The sequence below is a fragment of the Euprymna scolopes genome, chromosome 2, assembly GCF_053919585.1.
Source record: "Euprymna scolopes isolate OS-2025 chromosome 2, ASM5391958v1, whole genome shotgun sequence".
NCBI classification, from domain to species: Eukaryota; Metazoa; Mollusca; class Cephalopoda; order Sepiida; family Sepiolidae; genus Euprymna; species Euprymna scolopes.
This window is the reverse complement of record NC_136483.1, coordinates 89,653,403-89,680,006: the sequence shown is the minus strand read 5'-3', so window position 1 is coordinate 89,680,006 and position 26,604 is coordinate 89,653,403. Positions and strand designations below refer to the sequence as shown.

The following is a 26,604-nucleotide window of genomic DNA, read 5'->3' as shown; positions in this document are numbered from 1 at the left end:
CGAACTTTCAGTACTAGACAACCCGTGACATTCTGGATCAATATTTGTTTGTATTCACCCTCTCTTTCCTTCTATATTTTTTCTCTATATCTCCTGCTCCTTATCCCCCTCTCTATCTCTGTGGGTTAATGGATGTTGTAACCCACTGCGCACGGATACAGCGTCAAAGTAAGATCCACAAAGTGTTATGACCTATTAGACGCCCTGAAACTTAAACGGTTTCGCAAGTAAACAACCCGTTAACATCATCTGGATATGAGGGGCCACATACACCCTTCTCTTTCTCTTTCTCGTTTGATAGATGACGTCATCCTTTACTAACGTTATGCACTGTGATTGTAATTATTACATTTGTTTTTAATAGATAAGGTAACATAGGGATGTCGTCATCTAGTGTGCACGATGACAAAGAAGCTAGATACACAGTTTTAGTAGCATACTAGACTTACTCAGTATATTATTTGTTCTTTTCATACGACCATCTTCTTTCTGGGGGGGGAGGAGGTGGGGGTATATAGTGTGCATCAACAAGAAAGTGTCACTAGGCTGTCCATTAGAAAACTCAACCCTTACATTATGTACTAGAAAAAATACGAAACTGAAGGGTGTATATTATTACCAGTATAATTTACGTACCATAAATCAAACCAAGTCTTGAATTGCAAGTGCGACCAAATTTTACTTAGAATATTTCATTCTTTAACCATTGTTTGGAATAATATATTATCACATTTAATATCGGTATAACAAGTTTTCAACCCTAATATTATCGTGATTTTTTAAATAGTGTAAGTTTAACGGAAATAGGTTTGAGCAAACCTAGTGCATAAGCGCAGTAATGTTGTTGTTGTTTTTTTTAATGTGAATACATTCTTAATGTTAAAAAACAATCATTGTTTACCAGCATTTTAAATAAGGGAGCGACAAAATTAGAAGGAAGAACACCTACAGAACTCTCATGAAACCAATCCTCCCCCTCCCCAACCAGGTTAGTTCTCGCTTCCCCTATTTCGATCAAGGGGTTCAAAGGTAGGTAGTGACTACTCCGTGTTCTGCTAGCGCCATGTTTTCATTTTTATCCCCCCCTCCTTCCTTGCAAATCTCAAGACTAAATATACTCTAAGAGGATTAAACTTGGAATGTTTCTTAAGACTTCTAAAAGTTTTATTACCGAAATAGTCACAAGCAAAATTCTTAAGTACCATTTTACTTCTTCGAAGTCGGCACTTCCAACATTTTGGTTCTTTTATTTTATTCACTCGCTTCCGATCAATAGATTTCTAAATTCGCAGATTATTCTTCAAAACTTTTAAGATATACAAATATAGATCTATTTGTTTGTGCATGTGTGCGCATGCGCATATATGTCATATTTGTGTATGTATATCACTATGTTTATATGTATTTATATATATATAAGATAAATACCTTTATATGTATATTTCTATTAAAGTATAATTGTGTATACGTGTATGTATATATATATATATATATATATATATATATATATATATATATATATTGATGTGCGTATATATAAATGTACGTAAAATTGTCAAATCTATATTGATGTGCGTATATATAAATGTACGTAAAATTGTCAAATATACATGTATATGCATCCTCTTGAATAGGGTGCGACGTAATGCATGCATTTGTGTGCAAGAGAGCATTTAACTGAATTTGAATACACGGCGGCGTTCCCAAGCTGCTATTTTCGCTATTTAAAAAATAACAACAAAATAAACTTATATCTATAAAAGAAATAATGTGTGTGAGGATACTTCCCAACCTATATACTCAACAAATTTGTGATCTACAGGCTTTAAATACTCAACAAATTTGTGATCTACAGGCTTTAAATATGTTACGCAGGTATTTAGATATATGGGAAACATTTTAATCGGTTTTCATCAGGAACAAGGACTGCTAAGGGGTAACAATTGAAAAATTATTACGTGTGGAGTCATCGGATTTTTATCTGTTTGTGAATTGTTTCAGGAACGCGCATGCGTTAATGGATTACACGAAAAATTCCCTATGTAAAGAATAAGTAGATTTGAAACACATTTTAAACAACGTGTCACGCTGGCCTAATTGTTATCTTATTTGACTCACTGTCTTTAGGTTTTGACTTCGATCTTAGCTCGAGTACTTTTTATTTACAAGAAGTGAACTGTTTAGAAAAAAAAACATACTCGCGGGCACATTTCTCAGTTTCTGTATGAATTAGAATATATGTATTCGTATTTTACGACCGGGCAACGCCGGGTAGCCTGCTTATATATATATATATATATAAGATGACCCAAAGAAAACCAAAAACATAGAAAGTATATCTAGAACATATGCTGTAGAACGGAAAAAAAGGCCAAAGACCCCAGTGTTTTGACGTGATGTTTTGAATATAATAAACTAGTTATGACCAAAGTTTCATTTCATTCAGACAAAACACCAAGAAACGGAGCCTAATTAGAGTTGGGACCCGTTTTTTTTGGGGGGGGGGTCACCTTGTATAACTGAAACATTCGAATCATTTCGTATGAATCTGAAGATTCTATTGTTTCTCCGATATTTTCTAGTCACAATCCTTAATAGAAAGACATCGGGTTGATGTAGGACTACGTAAAAATTGCCAACATCTTAAGTTTAAATGACTTTTTGTTGAACGAAATGGATTCGAACTTGGACCATCAAGGTTCTCAGCTCGTGTCGTTAACCATTTGCCCACCGTCACCTCTCAAAATATTTCAATGCTTTCATTTATTCTGTTTAGCTTTTCTTATATAGAATTTTTCTATCAAACTGAATTGTAATTGCTTCCAAACCCAACTTTTTACACAGGACACGCTATGCTTCAAGCAAACCATTCATATATGCATTCATATGTCAGTGCATATATATATATATATATATATATATATATATATATATATATATATATATATCTTTTCATATATATATGTATTTGTTTGTGTCAGTGTCTATAAATATATATATATATATAAATTGATGTTATATACATTTAGAAATTAATGTAGTTATATATACATGTAGAAATTAATGTAGTTATATATACATGTAGAAATTTATGTAGTTATTTATATATGTAGAAATTTATGTAGTTATTTATATATGTATGTATAACTTTATGTAGTTATATATGTATGTATAACTTCATGTAGTTATCTATATATGTATGCATAACTTAATGTAGTTATATATATATATATATATATATAACTGTAGTTATTAGTCCTCGTACGAAAGAGCAGGACACAAAATGTTTTAAAAATTAATAATAATAATAATAATAATTATAATAATAATAATAACAATAACAAAGACTTTCGCTGGCGTGGACTACTATTGAGTGTAACCAGTTATACAGTCCTTTTGAAATTTTCATCTCTATTTTTCTCGTTATCTACTAAATATTTTTAACGAAACCTATATGAAATATGTTCCTGATTAAATTGTAAAGGTTTTCTATTCTGAAAGAAGTTCAAAATAATTTAATCTAAAATAGTTATTTTAAAGTTTTTGTTAAAAAAATCAGATTTTCTCATTATTCAGACATGTATGACAAAGAGGAAGTTGCAAAAAAATAGTTGTGGTGTGAGGAGAAATACAAACTGAAATAGAGAGTAGGAGAGCTTTTATAAATACATGCAAAACCCCATTTTTAAATCCAAATTAATAAATTAAATAAAATATAATCTTAAAAAGATACGATACAAGTTAGAAAAGCATTTCATCCAAGGCATGAAAATTGTTAAACAAAATATTTTTACTATAGGCTTTAAAAATAGAGGTACAAGATTCAATTTAAAATTTATTTATCTTCAAAGTGCACTTTTATAAATTTTACAAAGTAAGCACGTTTTCTTTTCGAAGTGTCCGCGTTTTTTTTTATTTTTAACTTTTCGTGTACTCGTTTACACATCTTCAGGTATTACGATGAGGGTCAGTGGATCTGCTGGCGGCGGTGAAGGATTAGTATCATGGGAAACAGGAGAGCGTGCCAGTTCTAGGGTTAGTGGTAGGAACGAGTTGGGTGTGAGATGTGCGTTATGCTAGACATTTAAATGTGTTGGTACTATATTTCGGAATGTGACTTGATTAAGGGTAGTTTTTTTTGTATTTTTATATAAATAGCTTCAAGGATTTTTAGCTTAACATCTGTTTCGTGATGTAGTATTTTTGTGTTGCTGATTAAAATTTCTCTGTAATTCGAAGGAGTAGTGATGTTTTTATGTAAGTGTTTGAATATGACACTAGATTCAACATTATGGTAGGTAAGGCGACGGGATAATGTGGTAGTGGAATGTCTGATGTAACTATTAGTTACATTGTTGTTATAGGAGTTACATTCTCCTTAGGGGAATTCAAATTGATAGATGACGTTGATGTGTTCACGTGGTTTTAGAGGAGGGAAGGATTGTTTTTAATAACTATGTTTTTGGATTTTTAATTTTTTATAGTAAATGATGAATCTAATGTTATTGTTGTCAACGAGGGAGGTGTATCTATTGATGTTTTTTATATAGCGATTTCTTCTAATTTAAAGCCCGGATACATTTGATTGCAGTAGATTAAGATCATTGTATTAGAGTTATAATGTTGTGATGTATTGTTGTTAACTTCTGGAGCGTGGAGTTTGTGTTGGTCAACAATATAATTTGGGAATCCGTTGTTGATGAAGACTCGTTTAATAGTTTTTAGTTCGGCGAGTAGTATTGTTTGGTTGGAAGAAATAAGTTTTGCTCGGTGAAGGAGGTTTTTGCTAATGACTATTTTGTAACGGTGGAGGCATTCGCTTTTGAAATTAAGAAGGCAAGAATAATAGCAGATAGGTTTTTTGTAGTTGTGAGTGCTAAAAGTGTTATTGGAAGTGTCAATAAGGACATTGAGGAATAGAATTTTATTATCCATATAGAGATATACCACCTTTATATAAGTTCGAAATGTCAGCGACCATTGATCAGAATTTAACAAATAGAGGCTTGTTGGGAAGCTAATGACTTGAATTGTGTAGTGGACTTTTAAGGTCGCACATTATTGTTTCAAAAGTTGGGGATCACTCTTCTATATTAACTTAACGTAAAATGAGCACTCAAATTATGGCCACCTTTTTAGGGGGGGGTCTGTTATTTTTTCTATGCGTGTTCATTGTGGTCTTGTAAACCAATAAAAAAAAACTACTTTAAAAAATTTGTTTTCTATAGGTTTTCGGGTGTGTTGACAACGAATATAGCATTTATTTTTCCGCAAATAAGTATTTTTCGGGTATTAAGCAAAAATATGCGCGCTTGCGCGTACAATAATGGCCACCACTTCTGACATAAAGAATTGCATTGCTTAATATCCGGAAAAATACTTGTTTGCAGAAAATCTAAAAGTGATATTCGTTTTCAGCACACGCAAAACCCCATAAAAAAAAACAAGTTTTTTAAGGTAGGTTTTATTGTTTGTCTACCAGGCCACAATTACCAAATAAACATCATTCCCTTTAAAAAAAAAAACAGATGCGCCACCCCCACCTCAATAAAGATATCTATAAATTGAGTGTTCATTTTTCGCTAAATTAATATAGAAAAGTGATCCCCACTTTTTAAACCTATAATTTCTTCGTATCTTGGAAACTATGCGTTTCCTGGGATTTTAACTGCTATTTTCGATTTCAGCACCGTCAAAAACATGCAATAGTGGTAATTTTAAAGGATTTTTGTCGATGGAAAGATCCTGCACCTTTACCAATATTTCAATCATAGTCATTTGTTTTCTTAGGTGTGTATATGGATTATAAAATATATTTCCTCAAAACCTCTGGCCTTGATAGAGGGGAGGCTAAAACTTGCTGCTATGGTTTCAAATGATCTGAAATAACAGCAAGGGGAGACTTGATTCCAAATATTTCTCATGTTATATATCGTCTCTTTTGGAAATAGGGTACGATTATGAATATCTCCAGTCTCAAATAATCCTTATACACTATGAAATTTATTCATGCATGAAAATCAAAGAGTATATATATATATATGTATATATATATATATATATATATATATATATATATATATATATATACGTGCATTAGAATTTTATACGTACATAATTGTACTTGTGTGTATATATATATATATATATTATTAATTTTTCATTTTTGCTATAATTTTCTTTTACTTGCTTAAACTATCTGAAAAAAATCGCTTAAAACGACTACTTAGCTTTGTCTTTGAGCAGCTTTGCTTACTTGTCTCGCAGACATTTTAGTCCTACCCAAATATAGGAATAGAAATCGTTCTTTTTAGCATCCTTTCCCGTTCCCTCATCTTTTCCCCCATCTTTTCATGTAACCTTTTTTTATTTATTTATTTATTCTACTTCTATTTACGGACATTGATTGTCTTTGAGAATCCATTAGCGTCGTCGTTTGTCAGGATTAGAAGACCATTTGTTACCTAAACAGAAAAATATTCTTCTCTTCTGAACGTAAAACGGTTTCACTTAAGCCTGACGAATTCGCTTGGATATCTTGGCAAAGCCAGACTCTCCGACAAGTAATCACAAGAAGAAAAGAAACAAAGATGCAAGAAAAAAAAAAGAAAATTAAAAAAAAATTAACACAAATGAACAATCGGAAAGAAAATCAAGATGAGAAAACTTACTTTCTTTAAACCTTTCTCTTGTATGGCGTTCTTCCTATTATTATTATTATTATTATTATTATTATTATTATTATTATTATTATTTTTTTTTTTTTTTTTTGTAATCGGTTCGTTTTAACGCCATCTTTCTTCGCCTACAGATAGCAATAGCCTTAACTTAACAATATGACAAACGAATTAAAAGACGAACAAAAGGATTGTTGTATAAGTCCTACCTTCTCGCATATATATATATATATATATATATATATATATATATATATATATATATAAACAGGCTACTTCAGTCTTTGACAGACTATTGATACCTACGAAGGAATGCCTGTGCGTGAATTTTTTGTGGCAGGAGGTGCGCAGTCTCCAACCACACCTCTACTGAGTCGACATTGGCAAGTGAAGTGTATGTATTGAACGACTGGAAACAAATGCCGAGATAAGCGGAGAGCGCATGCAGCGCCTGGAATTCCCAAATAGTCACGAATCTGGTACTAAACACGCTACTAACGTTGCTTAACTTCGGTGATCTGACGAGAACCGGTGTGTCAATGCGATTATACAGTATATATATATATATATATACTAGCAAAAGTACCCGTCGTTGACTGGGTTCAAAAACAGCCTACAGAAAATGGACTCTGATTTATGAAAGTATGATAGGTTATGAAAGGAAGGGTTGTAAAGAGATAGCTTCGAATTTGGGGGTATCAAAACCAAAGCAAAATATGATGAAAGTAAAAATAAAATATATAACCCCCATAATTTATTATACCATACCTGTTGACACTAAAACATTTATCGCAATATTCTATGGATCTATATTAAAAAATCTTGTAAAACTTTGTGACATATTTCCATTCTATGGAGGTCAGGCGCGAACGAACACCCCATAATTGTATTATACCATATTTTTTCAAACTGAAACATAATTATCACAGTACTTACGCAGATAGATATGAAAAGTCTTTATTAAAGTTTGTGCCTATTTCCATTATATGGAGCTCAGACGCGAATGCAGACCCCACAATTTTATTATACCATCCCTATTTAAGTTAAAACATACTTATCAAAGTATTATTATGTACATCTATATCAAAAACACTTGTAAAGGTTTTTCTTAAATTTTTTATTTCCATACTTTGTGGACCAGGCGTGAACGCAGACCCCACAATTTTAATGAACCACCGTTCTGCCAGATCAAACATACACATTCCTGTGTCTTTATACATCTTCTATCATTATATGCAATCAGTTTTTTTTATAATAGTCAACCATATAGGAGCCTATTCGTGACCACACACACACACACACACACACACAAACGTTCAGCTTTATATTATATATATATACACACACACACACATTCAGCTTTATATTATATACATACATATATATATATATATATATATATATACATACACACACACACGTTTACACACGTAGACCCAACAAGTAGAAAAGTACATCGCAAACAACATAGGACGAGTAATATCTCGAGTCATTTTTTCTAACCACGACATTTATTTTCTCATTTCGCGTCACTTCTTGTTACGACTGTGATGTCACCCACATCTCTAACGTGGTCGTCCCCTTCTTTTTATAGATGTTTTCTTTTTCCTTACCGTAAGGTCATTTCGCACACGGCTCAGTATTTGCATATAGCCGCCATACACGCGTTATTATCTATATACCGTTTCTGGATTTTTGTAGACAAGGATTGATTCAACAACTACTAATACATAATGATAAGTAGTAAGATCTAGAAACAGGATAGGTTTAAGTCGCCTTAAATTCATAATCGAATTGTCCGCAATGGCATAGTGGATAATGTATTTGGTAAAATTTATTTCTAGAAGTTGAAGCTTTAAACCTCATCCCAAATATTACTAATTGCTAGGGCTGTGACAACAGAATATCCTTTTCATTCCTTTGACTCTCAAGTAGATATCTTACAGAGTAAGACGCATTCAATCAACCTAAAACCGTCTATATAAAAACATATAAGATATTAACGGATATATACTCAAGAGTCAAAACAATGAAAAGAATATGCTGTTGTCACAGCCCTACTAATTACTTAGGGCTTCTATCCAGTTATGCGTGACGGGACGGGAGCATGTTATCCTTGTGTATCAAATGAAGGGTTCCGTTTGCAGTTCCGTGGAGATTCCCGCGTTCGACAGAAAAATAACCGAGTTCGACAAAATACACCTGAAGGTCGGAGATTATATCGACCGAAATATTGTGAAAATAACTCAAGATTGCAACAGCAGTCCGTAGAATCTAAATAATACGAATTATATATGATATCATTTCATGTATCCACATAAAATGTTATAAAAAGATCAATTTTATGTATCGATTACTTCAGTATTTACTTCAGCGATGTTCACTGCGTGAGTAGAACAATGTAATAATTTATTAAAATATATATGACCATTAAGCTATGCAGAGTCTTTCGCGTTTCATCCCTGTAAGAATTCGTCAGACTAACGGGAATCTCTCGAACAAAGGTTCGGTTGACTTTGAATTTCCTCTTTTTTTTTCGCTTTTGATAGAAGCCGAAAGATAATATACAGAATAAAACGTAGATTAATATTATATTCATTAGTTTTGCTAAAATAAATTATACATTTTAACGATTTAACAGTTTCATTTCATCTTTTTTCTGAAACCGTTTAAGGTATCCTCGGATACCTTACGCACCTTGTATATTATATATATATATATTAAACAGTGATCACCACTTATCAAGGCCCGGAAGCCACTCAGGGATAAGGGTTATTGCAAGTACATTACGTTAGTGTGGAGATTTGATGAAGTGTTTACTTAAGGGGGCGGTTCATTAGGAATTTGTAAACGTTGGACTTCAACACATCCAAGTTGTAGTCCGGTGGGAAGCGGGCAGACGGAACAGAGTTCCACAGGCGTGCAGTTCTAAGAAAGAAGCTTTGTTCATGGAATCTGCGTTTTGATTTAGGCACAGATAAAGAGTGGGGGAAATTTTTCACAGTGGATTCAGCTAGACGGGTGTTTTTCGTGAAAGATTGGCGAGGGGGGACCAGAGATTGGAGTTCAGTTGAGCACCTTCCATGGAAGTAACGATAAAACAAGGATAGGCTCGCAACGTCTCTTCTGTGGAGGAGAGGTTGCAGGGTAGAGAAAAGGGCATCCCCCACTGAGCCACGAAGTCTATTTTGTACTCTGTCAAGGCAGGATAGGCTGTTTTTAGCAGCTCCTGCCCAGATATGGCAACAGTATTCCATCCATATATGTATATTATATTATATATATATATATTATATATGTATAATATATATATTATATATGTATATTATATTACATATATTATATATGTATATGTATATTATATATATTATATATGTATATTATATGTATATGTATATTATATATATTATATATGTATATTATATATATATATGTATATTATATTATATATATATGTATATTATATTATATATATGTATATTATATTATCTTATATATATGTATATTATATTATATATATGTATATTATATTATATATATATATGTATATTATATATATATTATATATGTATATTTTATTATATATATATTATATATGTATATTTTATTATATATATATTATATATGTATATTATATATAGTATATATGTATATTATATATATTATATATGTATATTATATATAGTATATATGTATATTATATATATTATATATGTATATTATATATAGTATATATGTATATTATATATATTATGTATATTATATATATATTATATATGTATATTATATTATATATTATATATGTATATTATATATGTATATTATATATATATATTATATTATATGTACATTATATATTATATATATATTATATATTATATATATATATATTATATATGTATATTATATATGAATATATATTATATATGTATATTATATACCTATATATATATTATATGTATGTTATATTATATACATATGTATATTATATACATATATATATATTATATGTATGTTATATTATATACATATGTATATTATATGTATGTTATATTATATACATATATATATTATATATGTATATTATATACGTATATTATATACATATGTATATTATATGTATGTTATATTATATACATATATATATTATATATATATTATATATGTATATTATATACGTATATTATATACATATGTATATTATATATATATGTATAATATATGCATATATATACATATATATTATATCTTTTATATTTTATATGATGAAATATAATTTTGGCAAAAATGCCAAGAAGATGGGCGATGCCTGGACATTCTCAGGGAAATTCTTCAACCCCCTCCACCTTATCTTGACGTATGGATTCAGCTTCATCAAGAGTATTTTGAAATTCTCTTCCATCTTATTTGATTAATGTTATTTACATCGGGAGGCATATGTTACTGGACACAGTCCATGCCGTTTGTATGAGTGCCAACAGAAAGACGAGAACACCTTTCCCCCTAAAAAAATTGGTGTGAGGGGGCGAACATCTGGACAGTGGTCTGAAGCCAACATTTTCAACTTAGCGTTTCCTCATCCGATGAAACAGCTGGTCCGAATTGGTCACTTGATTGGCTAATAAGACCCATAAAAAATGCAATTTCAAAATCGATAATCAAATACAAGAGGAATTGCCACAGAGGAGTCTACACACTATTTAATCGATCAACCAAATTGAATAATATAATGGAGATAGTATGTCTGTGTACAATTTTTTTTTGTGATCAGATATTACTTATGACTAGAAAGTTTATATTTTACTTATATGTGTGTGTGTGTGTGTGTGTGTGTGTGTGTGTGTGTGTGTGTGTGTGTGTCCTACCTGGCTCTGTCGGGACGCTATTGCTTCGTAAATTTCGTTACTTGAAATACTTAAAACATAACTGTAAATGATAAAAGCATTAATGCATAAACTTTTGTAAACACTAAACAAAATCTTTGTCGGGCATCAATTCATTGGGGTATCGGTTTCGAATATCGCTAGATCTAGCCACAGTGAAGAGTCTTAGATTCGACAGACCACTTGCCTGTGGATAACACTACATTATATAACTATATAATCATAAAACTCTCTGCTGTGGATCTTGCTTGTTTTCTTGTTTGATTGAATCTTGGCTTGCGATGATCGGGCGATTCTGTCTTTTAAAATACCGGATCACAGATGAATTTATTTCATATATAATACATATATGCTTGCTTGAATTTTGTCTTCGAAGATCAAGCAATTACATCTTTTAAAATGGGGTGGCAGGTGAATTCATGTATGTGTATGTGTGTGTGGGCGTGACTCAGAGACTAAGGAATATTTTTTTAACAATTCGTACCAATCGTTTTTCGGATGAAAACGGGTTAAAAGTTTTTCATATGTCTGAATATGTTTTGGTTTCGATTCTGGCTTAAGGAATCCAAGTCATATATATACTTTTTTTAGTGTTGATCTCACTACTATATATTAGGTTCAATATAATAATCGATAGAGAAATGTAATCTGCATGAATTATACTATCATATTTAAGTATATCTTAACGCCAGGTGGCCTTCTAGTGTATATATATATATATATATATATATATATATATATATATATATATATATATATATATACTTACTTCAGAATAAAATCATCTAGCAATCAACTGGTATGGAAACCAGTGATTATGGGTCTTACAAAATATTATTGGCAGTAATATTCTATAAGTATTATCCCATCTAAATAAAAATTGCTCAATATACAAGATAGAGCAAATAAATCAAATTTTAGTCATTCAATAAATTAAAGAAAATTATGACGTGAAATGGTTAAATTTCAAATCCAAAGATTTTTATTATTATATGTAAGACAAAGACACATTTGAAATATTAAAACTCCTTATCCTATAGAATTTCGATGTCTATCATCTCTTCAGAAGATAAAATATTAGCAAATAATTATAATGGTTTACACCTTATTTGCTAAAGTCAGTGAGACATGGAAAATCACAAAATTTTTTTTAAGTATTTAAGTATCATAGAGTAAGGGAAGTTAATGAAAAGGATATAAAAATTCACATCAAAATTGCATGGTGAAATTCGAAGTGAAGGTCTTTGATAGCAGTGAGATAAAGTGATATATATATATATATATATATATATATATATATATATATATATCACTTTATCTAACTGCTAGTCGCGTTCTGTTAGCTATATTCTTTCTCTGTACAGGTACGTGTTAAATAATTATTATTTTTGGTGATGTTTCTCTTATTTATGATAGACTATTCTAGTTGTTCATTTATTTTCTTTATGATTTTCGGTGTTTAGGAGAGAAAGAGTCAATGAAGTGAGAATGATAGATGCCGCATGGTAAAATAATTAAATTAGAAGTTATTTCAAACACTACTCCACCCTAAAATAGAGAAATATCTCAGCATGTATTTTGTGTGATTAAAATGTTAGAAAAATGTCAAAGGAAAACAAGCGTTGATATACTCAGCTTTCTTGAAATAATTACATTGTGTGTATTTAAGCAGCATTCTTTTATTTAAGCAAAACTTTTTACACACGACGGAATTCTATTATATCATGATGTGTGGCGCAGTTGATAGAGGTGTTGAATTTCTACGGTTCCAGGTGAGCATTGTCTGAAGATAGCGGTTTCAATCCTACCCAAAGCAGGGCAGAGGATTAGTTGGCCAAAACGTGTTGAGACAACAACTTTGGAAGGCAGTTATTACTGACGATAGAGTTCAGAGACTCAGCATGCCTATCCCAACCCGATTAACCACCTGAAGAAGGCCAGAGGTATAGTCGGCCGAAACGTGGTGAAACAAAAAAAGCAATAAAATTGGTGATAGTTCGCAAATAAATAAATAAATTATAGAAAGTTTATATGTGCGTAAAAGCATATAGGGTTCCATATTCTATCTAACGCAGCAATAACAAATTGCAGGAGTTTTTTTTTAATCAGTAGCAAAATTGTGATTGAATAAAATGAAGAGACTCCCGCAAAAATTCGGAACGTTTGGCATACTTGGATGAAAAAGAAAAGGCCAAGTTAACATCATTACATTGTCTTTTCTTGTGATTCACTTCGAAAACTGAACCTGGTTGATGTTTATCATTTTTTCCGAAGGATTTGTTCGACGCATCTCGGAGGAACGTAGTAGTGGAAAGAGCTCAGACTCTCTTGAAGGGTTTCCCCAAAACCCTTTTCCCCACGCGGAGGGGATTATCTGAAGTAAAAGGATTAATCGGGCAACCTTTCATTTTTAATCCTGCCAGTCATAATTACAAATCTGTTCAAAATCAAAGGATGTGGTAGGGAGGTAAGAGAGAGGGTTATTAAACACTATTATAGAGGAAAGTTCCAGGAAGATTTCATTTGGGATGTCGGTTCTAAAGGCTTGTTAGAAATGAGATCTTATTCCCATTTATATATTTTTTACTTTAGCTCATATTCCATACAAGTTTTTTTTTATCAAGGTTACACTTGTGGAGATCTAAAAAAAAACATCGTCGTATCTTTCAGAATGGTCTGTCTTGCTTCATTTGGAGAAATAACGTTTTTTTTTTCTTCTTTATATTTTTGGTATCGTCAAAGGATAAACTTTTTTATTTAATACATTTTCAAGTAGTTTAAATTCAAATTGTGAACAGCATACTTCCTTACGTTATCCTCCTTTCTATGCGCATGCTGTCTTATTATCCACTATTCCATTAAAGAATTGTCCATATATATATATATATATATATATATATATATATATATATATATATATATATATATATATAATCATCTGAAGCCTTACCTAAAAATTTATCCAAAATTAGCTAACTCTTCGAGGAGTTTTACGTTAAAAACAAAACAAAAAAAAAGCAGAAATTGTCGTTCCCAATTCCAGAAACAATAACTAGCACATGAACATTGTGGAAAAACTCCCTCCCTCAAGCCAAAAACGTGGAAACACACAAAAACTGCGAATCCTATTTTTTTTATTTCCGTCCCAACTTTCCCGGCAGAGAAAAAGAAGCTAGAAAGAAAGTAAAGAACGAATAAATGTATCTTTCTCGCTGTTTTATGTGTGTACTTATGCGTGTGTATCCCTATTTACGTTTGTCGGTGCAAAAAATAAAACCTACTATTTATTTGTTACTCAAAAATGTAAAGAGCTACTAAAGATGGGAATGGTACCATTAAAACGAGCGACCTTTTGTACTTCAGAATTAATTTTCTACATAGTAACCATCATTAATGTATTTTTTCCAGCAGTTAAATGACGCGTCCCTGCTTCTGATGCACGGCCATGACTGGGGTTGCTTTCTTAAGGTCTCACACCGTTAATATCTGCAATAGAGTGATAAAACTTTCAGATCCTTAATGCATAAGTTCAGTTAACATAACAAGCAACTTGCAATTCTGTCTGATCTATTCGGTCGGAATATAAAATAGGAAGCATTACTCTTGGAACGCCCCATATATATATATATATATATATATATATATATATATATATATATATATATATATATATATATATATATATATATGAACAAATGATTAATAAAACATGTTAAAAAAACATCTTGAAAAAGAGTTAAAAATATATTTAATTTTAAAAAGGAAGCACAAGATAAGTGGATAGTCCTTAATCCGCGGAGTTTCGAAGAAATACTCTCCTTCTCATCAAAGGACAGGAATTAGCAAAATGTGGGATCGGATTTTGCATGTAAAAGTATTTAATGAAACCACAAGTAAGTCACAGATCTTACTTGGTTAAAAAAAGGGTGAGGTAAGGGAAATAGGAGATAAAAGAAAAAATGATAAAAAAGATTTCACATGAATGGATAGTCCGGTGAAGGGTAAAAAATCCAAGAATGGTAAAATCCAAACACGGTCGAATTAAAAACTTCCAATCCAACAGGTAAGTTCCAAAGGAATCGCGAAACTGGAAGATGTTCATATTATAAGCTCTATTTCCTTTTCGGTTTTATTGAGCTTTTACATCTGGTTGAGATTACTTTATTTGTAAATATTAACTCTCTAATATTTATAATATATTTTAAGTTTACCATTTTGATTACCTTGGTAAACTTATTGTAATTTTTATTTATATATATATATATATGTGTGTGTGTGTGTGTGTGTGTGTGCGTGTGTGTGTGCGCGTAAACAACTTTCTGAAAAACTTTTGGGCGCCATAATATACAACATGCCAGCTAAAATTAAAAAGATATCCAAAAAAATGGAAAAAAAATAACTCTGTCGTGTTCAATTAGACGTATTTGAATAATGACTTGCTGCCAAAATATACAAATATATACATATATATACACACACATACATATATGGCCGCTTTGTGACTGGGTTCGAATCTTCCGACCAGCTGTAATTTTCACTTTCCACACTGATGATTACATAAGCATTAAACACTAGAGTCTGTAGGTACACAAATAATATTTAATATTTATTTGAAAAATATAGTTAAAGCCGTTTTAAGAAATTACGGTCAAACACTCTTTAATGGAATTAAGCAAAGAGCGGTCAACTTAAGCGCGAATGTAACATTCCGACTTCTCATCATTGAATACTCTCCGACTATTTACTATGAATGCTCGACGACATAGCATCCACAGACACTTAAATTCTTTCATTTATTGTGTTGATTGCCGATGGCCCACGAGCCTACGAAATCAAAGGTGACTTTATGACTGGCTTCGAATCTCCCGACCAGCAGTAATTATCACTGATGATTGCGTAGACATCGAATATTATTGTCTGTGGGTGTACAGATAAATGGCAATATTTATTTGAAAAATATTATGTATATTTCTCAGTTTATATATTATAATATCGCTCAAATTGTTTTAAATAACTAATTCAATGAACTTTGCTTCCGGCTCTACATCATATATACTGGTTAGTTGCATCCCGATGACCAATAATTGTTTAGTTTGTCAGTTTTTTTTTAAAGAAAACATATAACGTTAAGTATTCTTCAAAAATAGAAGAATGTCCATGGACAAAATTATTAAAAACACAAATAATAACTGCATTTTGGTTTTAAACATTTTTTCACGTGGTTAAGGACGATTATAAACAGGAAGAGGCGAAGTATTACTCCTTGTTGGAGTCCTACCGTTATTTCTAAAGTGTCGGTGAGTACACCAGCAAAGCTCAGGAACGGTATCGATTTACAATAGAGTTTGAAAACAACATTCGCTAGTTTCCCGTGAACAAGTTTGCCTTTACTGGTTCAGAGAATCGCTTTCCTTTACACCAGATCAGAGTCCTTTATTTGAGCATCGAAAATTACCAAGGCTGTTTTCTGTTGTTGTTGTTTTTTTTTTTTTTTTTTTTTTTTTTTTTTTTTTTTTTTTTTTTTTTTTTTTTTTAGGATTTCGCGCAGAGCGTCTGTCTTCAGTTCTCAAAACCGTACTATGGGCTGTTGGTTTCGATTAAGGAAAGCACCCGATTTGTAGAGCTGTACGGGACTATAATCGTCATCAATTAAAAATTTTTTTTTTACTCCCCATTAATAGCAAGATTGACTAGGAAAATAATCGGGACGTTGTTTGATGTAATTTTAAAAAATGCAATAAGAGCTGCTTTTATTATTATTTCGGCCTTTGAACTGTTAAATTTGTTTTAAATGAGCATAAGAAAAACGAGCATATTTGGAGTCGCCTAGTTCCACAGCGCTATTGTGTTCATAGATTTTTTTTTATATTGATAAGAGGCGTTGGGTACCGCCGCTGTAAAAGCTGCTGTAATCACATATTCACTAACATTTACAATAAACACATACACACTGTCTCATCTAAGTACTGTTTTAGCGTCAGACAATTCACTTCTATCACCATTAACAAGCATTAAACAACTGCGCCACCTCTGTGATAGGAACAAATGTATATACCGTACTACGTAGTTTCACTGTAGACTACGTGTGAAAGCAGTACAATGGAAACCATTTTCTCTCAATACTCAAAGGATATCTATTCGCATTATTATGATCATGCTTACTAGAAACCATCTGCTTAATGACCGCTTCCGGTTTTGAAATCTAATATTGACAAGTAGTGTTTATTTTAAAAAAAAAACAGTTCCATACTTTTGACCACTTAGAATTTCACTATCATCTACAGGAACATTTCTGGCGTTGTCGAAATATTCTCTATTGGACACGTTATTATTATGATATATATTGAAATTTTGTTAAATTTATATTTATAAACAATTTTAGATTTTTTTTTACATAGTAGTCACCACTTATCAAGGCCCGGAAGCCACTCGGGGATAAGGGTTATTGCACGTACAGTAATCAATGGGATAATATTGTAGTAATCGTTAGTAATGGAGATTTGATAAAGTGTCTTACTTAAGGGGGCGGTTCATCAGGAATTTGTTAATATTGAACTTGAAGACATCCAGGTTGTAGTCAGGTGGGAAACAGGCAAACGGAAGAGAGTTCCACAGGCGTGCACTTATAAGAAAGAAGCTTTGTTCATGGAATCTACGTTTTGATTTAGACACAGATATAGAGTGGGGAAAATTACTGACAGTGGTTTCAGCTAGTCGGGTGTTTTTCGTGAAAGATTGGCAAGGGGGACCAGAGATTGGAGCTCAGGCGAGCATTTGCCATAGAAATAACGATAAAATAGACTCGCAACGTCTCTTCTGTGGGAGAGAGGTTGCAGGGAAGATAAATAAAAGGGATGAGGAAAGGTATAAGAGAACCGGGTCTAATGTACGGATAAACGTGGACAAGCAAAAGAGGGTTTTTTAGATCTTGTTTTTTTTTGGGGGGGGGTCGTACCGCCGTATATCTATACCTAAAATATTATGAACAACAGTTTTTTTTATAAACACAGTTTACTATTTGTCGACGTCAATTTCGGGAGCCTTCATAAAGTAGATGTTCTTTAAAACCGACGATACCTATTCTTATAAAATATTTTCATTGTTATACTTTGGCTTACATATTTATATTCTACTTTCACTTTCGTCTTTATTTTTACTTTTAATTTCGATCATTGTGTTTATGTGGCCACACTTTCATTGTGACGTGTATGTGACAGGCAAGATTATGTCTTTGGTCACTGCCTCCAAAAACATAATAAAATTAACTCAAGAATGTATTAAAAAGAACATTATGCAACAAAAGGAAGCCCCACAACACACAAACATTTCTCTTTCTTCACATCCTTTAATGTTATATATATATATATATATATATATATATATATATATATATATATCCATAACTTTGCGGATTTATTAAGAGCTTGGGCAGTTGAAAGGTTTTCGTTCAAGTATGATGTGGTGAGGTCTAAGATTGTCAACCCCTCAGGCTGACAGATGCGCTCCAATCATAGAATGCAAACAAATACAGTTACTGATCTTTTATCTTTTTGTATTCTTTGTTTGTTTACTATTTTTCTTCCTGTTTGTTGTATTAAATTCTATTTTTACAAAAAGTAGTTTGCTTCTATGAAGTCAGAAGATTTTATGAGATTAAAATACAAAATGAATCTTAAAACTCAGTGCGCATAAAATACTTATTCAACTTTAGCAACAACAGAATTGTGGAAAAGTGGCTAGTTCTTTCATTGAGTGCATACGTTCCCAGATATATATATAGAGAGAGAGAGAGAGAAAGAGAGAGAGAGAGATGTTTGTGTGTATATAAGTTTGTCTTCTTGTGTTGTGGCATTTTAATCATGGTACGTGTTCTCCGTAGGTTTCCTTCCAATGTTGATCCGATTCCTCTAAAGACATCACATGATTTTAACTTGGCAGAATACATCGGATGGGTTGCTATTACTTTCCTCAGTGCAATGGCATCTGATTCGCTTTTTTGCATCTATTCGTTGTATTTAGATCATCCGCATAGCTGCAGTCGAATAAAGTAATTCTAAATACTATAGAACCATTAATCTGCTAGAGATTCATACTCCTCCATGGTCATCTAACGTCCTGCTGGCCACGTCATCAGAGTTACCTTCTCCTAGGTACATGTCTTAACTAAGACTAAGGGTGCATATCTCCCAGTGAATTAATACGCCTCCAGATCCCAACCTGGAAATTTCTTTTGACTCGTCGCGGTACATACTGCGCCTAGGCTTTCCTAAATGGTCACCCATCTGGTACTGGCCAGGCTCATCGTTGCTTAACTTCGGTGATCTGGAGGGAACCGGTGTGTCAATATGATTGTGCCATATATATATATATATATATATATATATATATATATATATATATAAAACAACGAACACCTTAAAAATAATATATGATTAGCAATAAAATTTTTACCGAATAAAGCTTAAGGTACAATGCATACTTACACAAAGCAACCAAATTTTACATAATAGTTTTCTGAAAATAAAGATTAAACGAGACGAATGAAATAAGCTACTGGACAGATGATTTTGTTTATACTTCATTGTGGACAAAATATTATTTAAAAAAATGGTAAACATCCTTTTATTTTCAACTAGCCTGGGTGCCCGGGTATTTAGAGGTGTGTGCTGAGCAAAAGAAAAAGTGGTAGTAGGCAGGCAGGCTCGAACCCGTAGCGAAGGAGGAAAATAACGTGAAAAAACGTGACATCTTTGCCATTGCGTCCATCGCCAAACCGGAATAGGCGAAGGTTTAAATTAAGGCTAGTCCATCGAAAAGAGGAGATGACTTTCGAAAATATCGGTGAAAAAAAGCGACCCTTTTCTGTAGAAAAGTGGCCCATTGAGGGTGAAAGAATTAATGGTTTTAACTAATTTTTTCGATATTTATTATCCGAAGAGCCAAGCTTCGAAACTATACCTATCACGTGAAAATCCGTCGCCTCTGTCGAAAGTTTTAGGCAGACATACATACATACATACATACATACATTTAAACAGACAGGTGAGATTTATTATTTCAACGATCCCTCTGCATTTTCGGCCAAATAATCTAAATAATTTCTCGAACTTCCATATGTGATCCTGATTTTTCGAGTTTATTTCTGAGCCACTTCTCTAATTATCTTCATTAAATTCAGGTCGGAACTTTGGGATGGCCACTTCATTAGGGCGATTAGTACTTCAGATAAAGTCATAACCTTTTTTATTATTGTGGCACGGTTCATTGCCCAGCATGAAAATAGAAAATCCCTGAAAATTATGGTGTGATCTTGGTACCATACGCTGATGAAGTCTCTGCATTTACATTGCCAAATGTGATGGTTTTCTTGATTCATTAAGAAGATTGTTTTTCAGTGTGCGTAAGTTTTGCTATCCATGCAATTATATTAATTTTTGGCTCGTTAGTGAAATAAATTGTATCCCATTGTTAGCCAGTCAACATGTCCTCTTGTTTGCTCCAGGCGTTTTTTATTTTTTATTTCACTTTAAAATGAAAGGCTTCGAAGCTGGAATACGGTGTACAATCCTGCATTTTTTTAACCTGAAGAAGCCGTTTTCTTTGAGATCTTACGTGTGATTCTTCATTAAATTTACGGAAAATGCCCTTTTCTCTTCTTTGGAACCTCTTTCCCACAGAAGATACGTCGCGAGCCTGTCTCGTCTGAGCTCCAATCTCTGGTCACCCACTGGCTTAACTTTCACAAAATATACTCGTCTATCTGAAACCATTATCAATAATTTTCCTCACTCTTTATCTGTGCTTTAAACCTAAACGTAGATTCCATGAACAAAGCTTCTTTCTTAGAACAACACGACTGTGGAACTCTGTTCCGTTTTTCTTCTTTCCAACTGACTGCAATATGGTCGTCTTCAAGTCCAACGTGAACAAATTCCTGATGAGCCATCCTCTTAAGTAATCTAATTTACCAAATGTCCACTACTAACGATGATTGCCACGTTCCCCTTGACCACTGTACACTCATTAATCCTTATCCTCGAGTGGCCTCCGGGTCTTGATAAATGATGACTCCATTGTAAAAAAAATATTATTCAACGCTTTCAAAATGGCTTTTATAAATGTTCTAACAATTCTTCGATCTTCTCTTTGCGATCTTTTTGGAGTTCTGCCAGTTCTAGCTTTATATCTAACATTTTATCGGCTTTATACTTGCAAATTACACGATAAACGACACTTTTAGAGTTATGAACAATATCAGAAATTTCTGAAATCGACTTTTGTTCTTGATAGTTATCGATGAGTTTTTTTCTTAAAAAATCATAACGTTTTGCATGCATAATTTCTCTTAAAAAATAACGTCCTAATGTTTAATGCGTTTCCTTGCACCGAGGGTTTAGCAGTATAAATAAAATTAAATTTCTTTAACTTTTTTTTAATAGTTGATTTCCTTTGTTCTTTTTTTTGAAAAAGAATTATTATGTAAAATGTAACTTTGTATAATATTTGTGTATTACATCCTAATTTTTATTTAATAAAAATTCCATTGCGAATAATGCATTACTTTGTAAGCAATACACATATTTATGCCTTTGTTTTTCCGTTCCTTATTATATCCGCTACTATATATATATATATATATATATATATATATATATATATATATATATACTTGTTTATTGTTATATAAACATGCTCACTTCCCACTGCTACAAATAGCCACTTTTTCAATCAAACAACAGATATCATCAGGCAGCGACTTGACTATTCAAAAGTTCAATGAATAATTTAACATTATTCATTGAATTTTTGAATAGTCAAGTCGCTACCTGATGATATCTGTTGTTTGATTGAAACAAGTGGCTATTTGTAGCAGCGGGATGTGAGCATGTTTATATAACAATAAACAAGTATTATCAGCTCTTTTTATTGAGCACTATCTAACAACCTCGTTGAATTCATTAGTCCATTACTTTTGAATATAAAAAACCCGAGTATATATATATATATATATATATATATATATATATATATATATATATATATGTGTGTGTGTGTGTGTGACTATTTCAATATTATTACCGATTCTGTACTAATTTTCTCGATTCCGATAGAATTACTGGTTTCGAGTCTTTATAAATCTCTAAACATTTAACAATAGAGTTAGTATTTATTCCCGATTACCGTAAAAACACATAGTATGCAGATATTTTCTCAAGTATAAAAATGCACTTGTGGAAGATGATCTATAGATTTTCATTTTACTTTTAGTTTAAAATCAATACATATTTATTATTTTATTATTACTACCAGTAGTGGAAGGTTTTGTTTTAAACAAAACCAAATCAAAAGTTAAGTAAAAGAATCGTTTTTGCCTCGGAAAATATGCACAAATTTTTCCGATACCCATACCTCCAAACTTCCGATTTTTTCGATTCTGATTTAGATAAATCGTCCGTCCCCCCCCACACACACACACACATATCTATATATCTATAAAAGTGAAAGTGTCTGTCTGTGTGTGTACATTTCCATGCGCAATAACTCTGTCAATTTTTAGTCTACAGACTCGACATTTGATATACATGTTACTGAGATTTGGAAAAATCGATGTGATCGGTTTTCGGCCAGAAATTTTACGATTAAGGGGTCAAAGTTCAACGATTTGACCTTTGAGAATTCTACCAAACTCCTCCGAGAATTTTAGATATAAACACTTGAAATTTTAGATATAGGTTCCTTTAACATAGATCTAACTTAATAACTTGATTTGAGCCCAAAACAATAAAAGTTAAAGGGTAATAATAGGGGGTCAAGTTTTTAAAAATTCACCGTTTTTTTTTTTGTTTTTTTTTTTTTGCTCAGCATACACCTGAAAACACCCGGGCAACGCCGGGCACCCATGCTAGTATATATATAAAAGTGAACGTGTCTGTCTGTGTGACTGTGTGTGTACATTTCCCTACGCAATAACTCTGTCAATTTGTAGTCTACAGACTATATACAGGGTACTGAGATTTGGGAACATTTTTGTGATACGTTTTCGGCCATAAATTTGCCTGTTAAGGGGGTCAAAGTTCAACGATTTGACTTTTGAGAACTCTACCAAACTCCTCCGCCAATTTTGGGTTTAAGCACTTGAAATTTTATATATAGATTTCTTGGACATGTATCTAACTTAATAACTTGATTTGAGCCCAAAACAATAAATGTTAAGGGGTCATAATAGGAGTCAAATTAAAAAAAATTGACCGCTTTTTTTCTTTTTTTTTTTTTTGCTCAACATACACCTCCAAACACCCCGGCAACGCCGGGGCGAAATGCTAGTATATATATATAAATTTAAAAGAGAAAGGAAGAAAACATACTAGATGATTTATATGTTCAGCTGGTTTTATTCAAAAGACTGTTTTCAGATGTAAAGTATATCCCTTCGGCTTTTACTTAATGTTGGGTATTCGGGATAGAAATATGGATGCTTTATTTTGTAATAATTACATTCGCAAATTAGTTGTAGGCAGTTTTTAATTGTGGGGTATTCTACGTTACTTTCCAGATAATGTTAAGTCATCGGGAGAGAATACGTACTGTTTCAGGGCCAACTTTAATTCAATAATGTCTAACGGTTTATAAACCTTAATCTTTAAGTTTAGGATTAACAATATTTAATGAAAAAACAATTTCAAATGTTATTGAAGTTTTGTCCGATGTTGAGTTTGGAATCGAAAAATGATGATATTAGCTCTGTCGGTTAGATCTAAAATGGTGACTTGATAATCTTTAAATATGATGTCAATTTCTTTGTTGAGGGGTAAGGAATTCTCTGTCATCTCTAAAGTGCGTTTTTCGTGTTTTTTTGTTTTTTTTTTACTTACAGTTCTTTTTTTTTACTTGCAGTTCTTTTTTTTTTTTTTTACTTATAATTCTTTTTTATTTATACTTTTTTTTAATCAGCATTCTTCATTTCTGTTCTGTTTTGGAATAGCATATATGTTTGTTTGTTTTTTTAATATTTGATCATCTCTGTACACTATCCAAATAAACCAAATGTCATTTTTTTTGTGTTTCAGGTTGCGAAACATGCGTAAGACGATAAAAAGAAACAATATAATCGTTTCCCTATATTTTTATTTATTATTTTGTAAACTTTGCCTTTTAGAGGAGGTTCCCTTACAACCATTTCATGCCTCCTCTCTAAAGAAAAAAAAATATTAGCATTTAAAACTAATGCTATATTTCTTGTTTATACCCGTCATGTGACGGGTATTCCACTAATATATATATAATCAATTTTGCTTTTAGCCAAAAGTTTAATCATTATCACTGGACCATCAAACAAGAAATGCTATGGCAATACAAGCATGTAAGTAATTTAATACCAACGACGGTAAACTGATACCGTGCCATTATTCTTATCTTTAACATGTCCTGGCGCTTCGTATCAGAGTTTAGGCCAGTAATTTCCAGGCACTTGTAACGGAACATAATATTCTATCAGCCGGTCGCTCCAAAATACTGAAACACCGACCGTTTGATAACGATGATGTCTGCTGACAATATTCACACGTCCTTCATTTGGTATGCCTACCCTTTCCTTATTTGTTGCCCCTCTTCCTTGCAAATGATGATGGAGAGGAGGGAGTAGAAGTTTGCTTGGAACGAGGAGAAGTTATGTGTGGACAGGGACGTCTGGTTTAGAGTTCATTATTCTGGCGTTGCTGCCAAAATGATCTGCAGTGCAAACAGCAACTTAATTGATTAATAGATTCTTCGAAAATCAGATCAATTGAACATGACCGCTTTGCTGGAGAGCTCTTCAGAACCATTAAATACCTCTAGTATGTGTGAAGATCTCCCTTATTAAGGGGAGGCGAATCTTGTGTACTTCACATTTTTTGTTGTTGTTTTTTGCATCGATAATCAGCTGCTTGTTTCTTAACGGCTTTCTACATCGATTTATTTCGTTTGTTTTATTCGTCCGTTTCTTCACTTCTTGGCTCCTTTCTTTCCAATTGATAGCCGATGCATTTAGCTTGCACAACACAAACTACTTTTATACCAGCAAGTCCTTGCTGCGTCGTCTCTAAGAAAGCCCTCGTATTCCTCATTAAACACATCGGTTGTCCCTTTCGATTTAAAAAGAGAAAACATATGGATCAAAAGTTCATGTTCATCGACACATTTTTGCCTTTAAACGAGGTTCGTACAGTTTATTAGAAAAAAAAAAGAACAGGTAACATACAGGGCCCAGGGAAGAGAGAATATAGTATAACCACTTCACAAGATTTCTAGTTACTGCATAACTGGAAATGTTTTCTCAATTATTAAATCATTTCTCTCTGATAGGCTCATAAGAGTAGTGGTCGATGGGCAGAAACCAGAAGCCCATAGTATTAATGCTGGTATCTCTCAGGGGCCCATCCTGGGCCCAACTCTCTTCCTGATCTACATCAATGCTCTCCCAAAACACATACATAAATCATTCGTTGACATCTATGCTGATGACACGACTATCTATGGCAACACATCAAAGGCCGTAAATGGCAAACCTCTCTGATTCTCTCTCTTCTGATCTTCAGCGCGTGGTACAATGGGGTAAGAGGTGGCTGGTTACTTTTAATGTATCTAAAACCAAGCACCTATCTTTACATTATCAACGCTCTGATCCCCATCTGGCACCAATCGAAATCGATGGCTCTCGTCTTGGGAAGGCTCCATGTTTTGGCAAGCTTTTGGGATTGACCTTTACTCCTGATCTGAAATAGAACGTGTACATCAAATCTGTTGCCAAGATCGCTGGGAAAATGGTGGTATCCTTCTACCGCTCCAATAAATATCTCACTACTGATGCAATTCTCTATCTATGTAAAAGCCAAGTGTGTCCAAGAATGGAGGACTGTTGCCACATCTGGGCAGGAGCTGCTAAAAACAGCCTATCCTTCCTTGACATAGTACAAAATAGACTTCGTAGTTTAGTGGGGGATGCCCTTTTCTCTTCCCTGCAGCCTCTCTCCCACAGAAGAGACGTTGCGAGCCTTTCTTTGTTT

At 32.5% G+C, this 26,604-nt stretch overlaps 1 protein-coding gene across 3 annotated transcripts in view; it reads left to right on the top strand.

Annotated features, from left to right (window-relative positions):
- LOC145293293 (neuroglian-like) overlaps positions 1–26,604 on the top strand; it is a 1,600,306-nt gene that overhangs the window by 1,012,235 nt on the left and 561,467 nt on the right. The gene's annotated exons all lie outside the window — the stretch shown is intronic.